General features: G+C 34.7%; 1 pseudogene; it reads right to left on the bottom strand.

Annotated features, from left to right (window-relative positions):
• Positions 1-3,885: 3,885 nt before the first annotated feature.
• On the bottom strand, positions 3,886-4,390 carry LOC105984566 (annotated as a pseudogene).
• Between the last annotated feature and the right edge of the window lie 7,082 nt (positions 4,391-11,472).

Genomic DNA, 11,472 nt, shown 5'->3' with positions numbered 1-11,472 from the left:
CAGCTCTTCAGCTCAAGGCTAGTGCTCTACCACTTGAGCCACAGCGCCACTTCTGGCTTTTTTCTTTTTCCTGCTTATGTGGTGCTGAGGAATCGAGCCCAGGGCCTCAGGCATCCAAGGCAAGTGCTCTACCACTGAGCCACCTTCCCAGCCCTACTATATGACTCTTGTAACACCCCTACAAATAATGCATTACAAACTAGTACATAATAAATAATTAAGTCAAAGGAGGAGACAAGCTGACTTCAGTAGTTCAATGAGCCTTTAGTCCAAATATGTGGAATTGAGGCAGAAGGATCATTTGCTGCACTGTGGGCAGCATACAAAAATTATATAAAAAATTAAGGCAGAGGAAAAACAAATCATTTAAATAGGGATACAGGTGGACCCATTGAGACAATGAGATGTACAAGTCGTTATGTTGAAAACGAACTTTACAACTTTGGGGGGGGCGGGGAGGATGGGGGGGTGGGGTGAGGATGGGAGGGGATGGGAAGGGGAAACAAAGGAAGAGGCTACAATGCTTGATAAGAAATGTACTCATTATCTTGCCCATGTAAATGTAACCCCTCTGTACAGTATTTTCACAATAAAAAAATAAGACAGGCAAACAAATTATAACAACAAAAAACTATACAACAACCTCAAAAATAGAGATTCCACCTCACCCCAGTAATAATCTATAAATCTAATAACAATAGATGCTGGAGGGGATGTGGCCAAAAGGGAAACCTACTGATTGTTGGTGGGAGTCTAAACTTGTTCAACCACTTTGGGAAGCAGTATGGAAGTTCCTCAAAAGACTCCACATAGAGCTCCCCTATGACCCAGCAATCCCACTTTTAGGCATTTACCCAAAAGATCACAAACAAGAAAAACAAGATCACAAACTAAAGCTACCAGCACAACTATGTTTATCACAGCATCACTCACCGTAGCTAAGATATAAAACCAACCCAGATGCTCCTCAACAGAAGAATGGATCAAGATTTTTTGTTTTTAACTTTAACTCCAAAGAAAACCTGCTTTTATAGATCAGGAAATGTGTAGAATGCTAGAATCCAAAAGGTGATACAGTATCAAAAAGAAAAAATAGGTCAAGTGATATAAATAGGTAAATTATCATAAAATTGAGAATTGATCATGGTTGTAGTAATAGCGATCACCACTAATCTTAGTGGTGATTGAATTATAAGATTAGCTCTTGCCCTGAGAAAAATATTTTTTATTATTATCTATAACAAAATGATGAAACAAGGTCACAAGATGACCCATTGCAACAATGAGACTCACAAGACACTAAGTTGGAAATGAACTTTACAACTTTGGGAGGGGGAGTAAAAGAGGTGGGGAAGGGAAGGGATAGTAGAAGAAACACAAAGGAGTGTTAACAATGCTTGACAAGAAATGTACTCATTAGCTTACACATGTAACTGTAACACCTTTGTACAGAATCTTTGCAATAAAATAAAATTTAAAAAAGTAGGTAATAGGAAAAATATTTTCTTAATCATCAAAGATAATTGTTTGGAGAGTGCAATATATTTTGGGATATGTAGGTGGCAGAGGTTATGAGTGAAACAGAATGTAGTGATTTTGCTTTTTTGTATGTGTGTGCGAAAACTTAATTCAGGCAAAGACAATGCATTTTCTAATTGACTCCAGTGTTAACACAAAGAAGGAGTAGAGAAAATGTTCCGCAAAACCTTGACCATTTCATAAGCTTGTATTTTAGAGAGCATTTGTCTTGAATTCAGCTGTTCCATTTCTTCTCTTTGTGACAAAATAAAGGAGAAAAGACAAAGGGAGTCACAAATACAAAGAAGAAAAGGGGAATGTCAGAAGGGACTATTCTCTTTGCTGTTCTCATGTGGGAATTGTTGATGATGGAATGCAGGCCACCAGTGAGACATCTTTGTCAGCTACTAGAATGCTCTGCTTTCAAACCAATCTGCATTCTCCTGACAAATTTATCACCTCAGATGGACTGGTCCCAGAGGAAGGCTGATCTATATATGCAGCAGTTGGAATAATGGTTAGAACTAGTTAATAAAACAGAATGTTCACAGGTTGGTTAATATTCATGTATCTGAAATAGATATCTCTGTTTAATTGAAGGCTTGATTTCATTACACTATATACAAGTACACAACATCTGACAGCTGAATACAAATTTTATCATTTGTCTAGTTTTCAGTTATGTCTTAGATGAAAATTTGGTCATGTTAGACATATATAAACCTTATCTTTCTTTGATATTAGAAAGTTTCCTTTTATTGTAGCCACTTAATCTTCATATAGTAATATAAATAATTTTACTTGGATATTAGAAGACTTTTCCTCCAAGATACAACTATAGATCTTTGTCAAAATTTTAGACAGTTATAGCCACTAAAATAATTATTATAATAGCATCCTGACACATACATTCTTGTCAGAAGCATGCAGGATGGGTGCTATAAGAAAGATTTCTAAGAGATTAAACATTTAATTATCAATGATTGGAACAGATATAAATTAGGTAAAGGTAAAGTAGGAACTATGTCCATTTTTAGAATAAAATTATAACCAAGTGGCTATCCCAACAGATACTAAATTATAAAATTTTCTAAATTTTTAGGTCTAATTAATTAGAATGCATGGCAGTTAATCTTCAGTGACTTTACCAGAAGCATAGATTCAATTTGATTCTGCTCAAAACATTGAATAGTGAGATAATTCTAGATTACTCTTGATCAGTATTACCTCTGTTTTTAAAGAAGTTTAATTGACTCTATATGTCTATTATTGTTTTAACTTTCTTGTTGAAATTTGCAATGATGAGATTCCTGTCTTTTTTATTTTTTATTTTTGGTCATTGGGCTTGAACTCTTGGCACTGGGCACTGTCCCTCAGCTCTTCAACTCAAAGCACTTTATTGGGGATTTTCTTGCCCCAGTAACCATGATCCTCAGATCTCAAACTCCTGAGTATTTAGGATTACAGGCATGAGCCACCGGCACTAGGCTTTCTAATTTTGAAGTAAACAAAAACACAATGGAAATAAGAATGGAAATACTTATTTTATGTGTTACCTATATAAAAAAAGATTCATTTATATGACATACTTATGAAGCACCATAAATGTACAACCCTCAAGTATTCTTATGATCCAGATTACACATTAATCTTTTATGGATTGTATTGTAATTTAAAAATGATTTTATCTTTGTTTAAATTTTGTAAACTAATTTACAAAATATTTTTTCCTTAACATTCTTATTTTCCTTCATGACATTTTAACTCTTTGGGAAATTGTACATTTGGAGGAATTTCTGTCCTGAGCTTACATTGACTTTGCATTTTTACCTCATGAGCCAAGCACATATTTTATTTTAGTGAACTTAATCTGCCTTAACTTTTAAGATAAAATTGTCCTATTGAATTATCTAGACCAAGAGTCTCAAATATAAATATATTTTATTGCTCAAAAGGTATTATAACATAAAACCTCTGAGATGGGCATAAAATATATATCTAGTCTGTGAATGTTAAGAAAATGTCTTGTTTCTTTCATTTTTGTATGTTTTTTTATTGTAAAAATGCTGTACAGAATGGTTACAGTTACATGAGCAAGATAATGAGTACATTTCCTATTGAGTATTGTTGTTTCTAACACATACTCATGATCCTTCTCTAAACCCTGGGAAATTACAAATGTATTTCTGAATATGGATCTATGGGTTTATCTGTCTATCGGTCTTTAGCAAGAGAGAAAATGATGGCAGAATCCAGACTCCTTTTTTTTGATGTGCTGTTGCATTTGTCTACTGTTTGTCTAATATTAACAATTATAAATAGAGCAGTGAAACTAGTATTTGGTACAATCCTTGCAATGTTACAATGTCAGACACATTTCACTTCACACCACCGGTTCTCTTTGTACCTGGGCTTCTTCCTCTTCAGTAAAGTCATTCTTGATGTTGAAAGTGTTGTGAATCTCCTCAGGAGTTTTCCCCTTAATCATATTAGCAACAGTCTTGCAGGTGACCTCAAGCAAACCTTTGATGTCTAAATAGTTTGCAGCAGAATAAGTTTGAAAACTGTTCCTTGGAATTCTTGGTTCCAAACAGGAATTCTTGGTCCCAAACAGGGATATCATCTGTACACTTTTCTTTTGTTCTCCCATCCTCAAGAGGAGGAGGATCATCCTTGTGATGGGTGCACCGCTGAATGACCTTTAAAAAAATATGGCTGCATTAACATTTGGTAGTGGAACTGGGTCATCATCTCCTTCATCATCCAGTCCCAGATCTTCCAACGTTGTCTTGATGGTCACAGATTGTTTGGCAATTTCTTCATCAACTTCAAATATTTCTCCCTCAGAACGGTGAAACTTGATAGAAAGCATGGTGTTCGGTCGCAAAAAGATGACCGACAGGAGTGTGCTCGGAGCGGGGCGCCGACTGTACAAGGAGAAGAGGAAGATGAAGACAAGGCCACTACTCCAATCCAGACTCTTGAACTTCATCTTCTTTTCTTTTTTTTATATATTGTTTTTGTAGAGTTAATATTCAGAGAGGTTACATGAATCAGGTAATGAGTAATGAGTACAATTCTTCTTCTTCTTCTTTTATTTTTATTGTGAATATACCGTACAGAGGGGTTGCAATTACATGGGCAAGATAATGAGTACATTTCTTATCAGGCATTGTTGACTCTTCCTTTGTTTCCCCTTCCCATCCCTTCCCATTCCGCCCTCGGCCCCCCCTACCCGATCCTCCCCCCCCCCCACCAAAGTTGTAAAGTTCGTTTTTCGACATAACGACTTGTACATCTCATTGTTGCAATGGGTCCACCTGTATCCCTATTTAAACGATTTGTTTTTTCCCTTCCCCTTCCATAAATTATACCGACATCAAATATAGTGAAAGCAGTTCTTGAACCATGTCTCCCCTTCCATCATTCTTTCCTCGTTTCTCCCTCCAGTTTTCACCCACAGGATATCTGGTTCATTTTCCACAGAGTGTCTATGAGTACCACAGCTACATTTGTTCATCCTTGTTCCACTTTTGATGTGCCCTCCCACGCCCTCCTAAATACAAACAAGCAAATGAGGCAAAAAGAAAAGAAAACAAAAACAGCAACAATGGTCTCTAAAAAAAGTCTCTTCCTTCCTTTTCTTGGAGGTCATTTCATGGAATATTATTTTATATGATCAAATGTACATAAGCATCAAGTCTGTCCACCACTCCTATGCAAATTCTCCTTTGGCCTCAGTATGTGAATAAGCAGAGTCCTATATAATTTATCCTGTTCCAGTCCCAGTGTGTGTGCATATATAGGTATACACATATGCATATAGACTGATTTTAATCATTCATTGTGTTTATTGTAGATTTATAGGCAAATTCCAGTTACCATAAATGAGGGAAACCATGGAACCTATGCTTTTTTGGCTCTGGCTCACTTCACTTAATGTATTTTTTCTAATTGAATTTTATTTTCAACCCTAGTGTAAATCAATCGTCATTAAGACTAACAGTTTTAATATGTTCTCTATGATGACATTCAATATCCCGTTCATTAGCGATTTTATGGAAGAAGAGAGAAGACACAATTTGTAAATAATGGGTAGACCATAGAGATCCATCCTAATTAATGTTTATGACAAAATCATATATATATTTATGATATACATACGTATATATATACATCAAAGCAACAATATTATGCTAAATATTTCAAATATCTACTTCCCTGTAGGGAAGCAGAGAGTAAGAAAGGTACATAAAACTTCTTACAAACCTTCAAAACTAAAGAAAAGAAAGGAGAACAAGACTCCCATATAATTCAAATGAGCTTGTGTGATCCCAGCTGATACCACGTTAAACAAACTCAGACAATAAGACATCCCTCTCCCTAAAACTCATGTAGATCTAAAGAAAGCTCTGCTTTGAAGTTTTTTCTAGTGTAGCACTCACTCAAAACTGTGAGTAAAATATAATTTAACAGCCAGTATGAGTTAATGTTTTCTAAAACCTCAATTTCATATAGTCAAGGAGAAGCTCAATAAAATACTTGATAAGCAATGAGAAGATATGTATGTATGTATATATATATATATAGACACATATTTGTATAGACCTATATATATATCTTTTTCAAATAAACTTATTAGGATGGATATCTATGACACATCCTTTATTTATAAACTGTTATAAGCAAATGGATGGTAGATTTGGTGGATTGGTAAAATATTTGCTAAGCAATAGGAAAAGATGATGTATATGTATATGTATCATATATTAATGTGGGGTTCATGTGTGGAATGTAGAGATGGAAAATTGAGAGAAAATGTAAGGAAAGAAAGGTGTTCTCTCAAGGGAACAGTCTCACTAGGCTCTGGGAGTCAGAGTGACACAGAAATGGTTAGAAGAAATGTATCCCATTCATACAAAACTGAACATTTCTAGCCATCACTCTTTTCATGAATCAAAAATAATCTTGAAGACTCCAACGGTATCTGAAGTACAGGAAAAAATATTGTACATTGTATGAGAGAACTTAAGATGTTCTTATACATATGCCATTTCCAGTGTTCTTCAATGAGCTAATACATAGAAATTAGCATGTTCACAAAATTTTATAAGTCCTGATAACATTTACATACATTAATGTTAATTGTTGTCCTTGGTCCAACGTTGCCTGTATATCTCATATTCTCATGTTTGTGTTTTTTTCTTCTTGAATTATTTCTGGGAGCATATTTTGAAGGAAATAGTATTTGATATCTATATCAATGATTATCAACTAAGTCATAGGATATAATAGAATGATCAACAAAATATACATTGTCTAGTGGTAAATACTTTATGACCTTTGTAGGAAAATATGTTCTGATTATTAGATATTAGTTAGCCTTCAGTTCTCTGATATTTATACACATAAAAAGGCTATTCGGCCTAATTGTGAAACACATATGTAGCACAGAAAGATAATGAATATTTCCATGTGCAATTATCTAAAATATGAAGAAGGAAAATCACTATAAATTGTTTTCTCTGTATATGAATGGCATTTCAGGTTCATTCTTTCAGTGTCTTAGTCTGTTTGGAAAACTATGCACAGTGTGCACAGATTTGGTAGCTCACATCAACAAATGGTGACACAGAAAGAGAGACAGAGAGAGACAGAGACAGAGAGAGGGACAGAGAGAAACAGAGAGACAGACAAATAAAGAGACAGAGCTGGATCTCTAGTCGCTTCTTATAAAGGGTCAGATTTGGAGTAAAAGGCTAAATACTCATGAACTAATTGCATCTCAAAACACATTGGCAATTATGAATTTAATGCATTAATTTTGTGGAAGGAAGCCTGTTTTGCAGGCTTCCCTGGTATTATAGGAAAATGTATGTAAAGAGCATAGCTGCTCTGATGCTGACAAGGTAATTCTATTTGTTTTGGAATGTTCAGTTTATTTTCAGAGTTTTCTGTTTACTATTTGATTCATCACTTTTTATTTGATTACATCATTTTCCTCTTTTATTCCTAGTACACCAAGCTCTGAACAATTTATAAACTACTACCCTGCAAGTACAAGGAATCATTGATTACTGAAGTCAGGTCCCAGGTTTTAAGTCATGTGCCAGTCATTTTTACTTTAGGGGAACTGGAATTATAGATTTAGCTCCATGAATTAACATAAATTCTTATCATTATTGATAAGTCTTTGAATGAAAATTAAGCAATATACATTGTGTGCACATAGATATGACAAATGAATTTCTTTACTTTTTATTTTTATATATTTTATTGTAAAAATACAGAGGGGTTACAGTTACAGGTAATGAGTACATTTCCTATTGAGCATTGTTACCTCCTCCTTTGTTTTTCCCCTACCATCCATTCCCTCCTGACCTCCCCAACTCCTCCCTCCTCCCCTTCCCACCCCTACATTGTAAAGTTCGTTTTCAAAATAGTGTCTTGTACATCTCATTGTTACAATAGGTCAACCTGAATCCTTATTTCAGCATATTGTAATTTCCCTTCCCCTTCCCAAGTTAGAAACCTGTATACATCAGGATCAAATACAATGAAATCAGGGGTTATACCATGGGGGAAGAACATACAAAAGAAAAACACACAAAAAATCACATGGTACATTATTAATACATTAAAACCAATAGCAAGAAAGATAAAACCACTGTGTCCCTGTCTTGTTTTTTTTTTTTCACTTAGCATCATCTTATATGGTCATATGTACAAAGCTTTTGACTCTTTCTGTTTGAAATTCTTTACTTTTTTTAAATTTATTTCATTTTATTTGTGAACATACTGTACAGAGGGGTCACAATTACATGGGCAGGATAATGCATACATTTCTTACCAAGCATTGCAGCCCCCTCCTTTGTTTATCCTTCACATCCCTTCCCAGCCTCCCCCCTCCCCCCAATCCCAATCCTTCTCCTTCCCCCCTTCTCCCCCCCCCCGCACCGACATTGTAAAGCTCGTTTTGGACATGACAACTTGTACTTCTCATTGTTGCAACAGGTCCACCTGTATCTTTAAACAACTGGTTTTTCCCCATCTCCTCCACAAGTTATACTGACATCAAATATAGTGAAAGCAGGGGTTATACTGTGGGGGTGGGACATACAAAGCAATAAAGAGATAATCTTATAAATGCGTTAGAAACACATGCATGAAAGAAAAAACATTAAAATACATATCTAAGGGTTCATTTTCCTGACATCACATTATCTGACCTTTTCTGCTTGACTCATATACTAGATATTGCAAATAAGGGAAACCATGGGACCTATGTTTCTTTGGGCCTGGCTTACTTCACTTAATATAATTTTTTCCAAGTCTTTCCATTTCCTAACAAATGGGGCAATGTCATTCTTTCTGATGGAGGCATAGAATTCCATTGTGTATATATGCCACATTTTCTTGATCCATTCATCTACTGAGGGGCATCTGGATTGGTTTCATATCTTAGCTATGGTAAATAATGCTGCAATAAACATAGTTGTGCTGGTAGCTTTAGTGTGGTCTTGTTTGTAAACATTTGGGTAAATGCCCAAAAGTGGGATTGCAGAGTCATAGGGGAGTTCTATGTGAAGTCTTTTGAGGAACCTCCATACTGCTTTCCAAAGTGGTTGAACAAGTTTACATTCCCACCAACAATGAAGTAAGGTTCCCTTGAAATTCTTTACTTTTTACAATTAAAGCAAATTGCCACTCCTCCAAATATGAAGTAAATATTAGTTCCAGAAAAAAATGATATCACATATCAAAAAGGAAGGAAGCAATATTTGGAAATTTGAGGGCTTTGTGAACAAAAAACAGGAATCTATTATAATTTCATTTTGGGTCTTTCTTGAGTATAATCTGTGTGGAAGTACTGTAATCTCTGTGTCTAGTAGCAGGTTTTTATTTTACTTTTTTCTTCCTTTTTCTTTTTAATGAGCTCTTTTGGAAAAAATAAAAACGACAATGAGAAAGGAAAAGATAAAAGAAACTTCAGATCCATCAATTTCCTCATTGTGTCTCATTAGCTAAGAGACCAATATTAGTACCTTTGTGATTTTTGTAGTATTGATTTGAACCTATTTTCAATTTGTAAAAATAAATGACTTCCTCTATTTCTCTTTTTTTTCCCTTCACAATAGTAAAATCCTATAGACTCAAGTGTGATAGTGGGTTAATAAGATTTAAAATACATCTTACTGATAGCCATAATTATGATAGAGATTGTGAAACAGTATCAAATCAGTTTGTAAACAGGTGATTGTTGCTTTATGTATTTTTGCATCATATTTATAGTAATATGCATGCTATAATGGTTACTTTTAATAGAAAAACATGCATTTAGCTTTAGATAATAACAGTCCTTGTTCATGATCATGAACATTTCTTCCTTTTACATTCCTTTAAGTCTTTTTGATAAATTATGTTCTATACATATACTTTTATTAATAAATATAATCACTTTTATTTCAATGTATATGTGTGTTCATGGTCTTAAATTTACTTTCTAGGGGGCTGGGAAGGTTACTCAGTGGTAGAGCACTTGCCTTGCATGCATGAGGCCATGGGTTCGATTCCTCAGCACCACATAAGCAAAAAGAAAAAAGCGGAAGTGGTGCTGTGGCTCAAGTGGTAGAATGCTAGCCTTGATCTGAAGAGCTGAGGGACAGCGCCCAGGCCCAGAGTTCAAGCCCCACGACCGGAACCAAAAAAAAATTACTTTCTAGGATATGTTATATATTCATATGAAATTATTAATAATACTGTACTTGAAAATACATAAAAGTTGGTTCAAAGAAACTTATTTTATGTCTTCTTATTTAAATGAATTGTTTTTTTCTCTTAATTTTATTATTGTTATTATATTTGCAATTTTAATATTTTAATCACATATAATTTTATATTCTATTTCTTTTAATAGTCATCCTTAATTTTCTAGAACACACACTTAACAAAATAATTCTATTAAATCATTCTTTTATCAAAGGAAAGTTTATGACTGATTTACCCTAAGTATACAATTCAAAACTCTTCTTTTTTTTTCTTTTTTCATTGTCAAGGTGATGTACAGAGGGGTTACAGTGACATAAGTAAGGAAATAAGTACATTTCTTGGCCAACTTGTACCTCTTCCCTCATTTTCCTTCTACTTTCCCTACCCCCAACCCCCAAATTGTACAGATCATTTCCAACATATTGTCTTGTGAATATTGCTGTTGTATTGGTTCCACCCCCCTTGTCCTTTGTCTCACCATTCAGTTGTTCCCCTTAACTTTCCAAATTCAGATAAACATACATACAAAATACCAGGGTATTAAAATCAAATACAGTGACAACAGGGGTTATACCCTAGAGGGAAGGGCATACAAAAGAAGCAAGAAAACACACAGCACATTAAAACAACAACAACAAAGAAAAACCTCTTGTGTCCATGTCTTGAAGTTCATTTCATTTAGCATCATCTTATATAGGCATATGTACATAGCTATTCTGCTCATCTGCTAAGATTATCCTAAATATATTCTAATTATTGCAAATAACCCAAACCATTGCAATGTTGGTGGGAATGTGAACTTCTTCATCCACTCTGGAAAACTTTTTTGAGGTTCCTCAAAAGACTAAACATACAACTCCCCTATGATTCAGCAATCCCACTTTTGGCAAATGACCTAAAAATAAAAAAGCCATAATAAAGTAATCAGCATGGAAGCGGCACTGTGGCTCAAGTGGTAGAGCACTAGCCTTGAGATGAAGAGCTGAGTGACAGTGCCCATGCCCAGAGTTCAAGCCCCACAACCAACCAGAAAAAAAAGTTTTACAGTTATCAGCACAAGTATATTAATTTCAGCATTATTTACCATAGCTAGGATGGAACCAACCCAGATGCCTCCGAGTAGATGAATGGATTGAGAAAATTATATAACTCTATATATTCATATATATATATTCATATATATAT

This window comes from Dipodomys ordii, unplaced genomic scaffold, assembly GCF_000151885.1.
Source record: "Dipodomys ordii isolate 6190 unplaced genomic scaffold, Dord_2.0 Scaffold25, whole genome shotgun sequence".
NCBI lineage: Eukaryota > Metazoa > Chordata > Mammalia > Rodentia > Heteromyidae > Dipodomys > Dipodomys ordii.
This window is presented reverse-complemented; position numbering and strand designations above follow the sequence as displayed.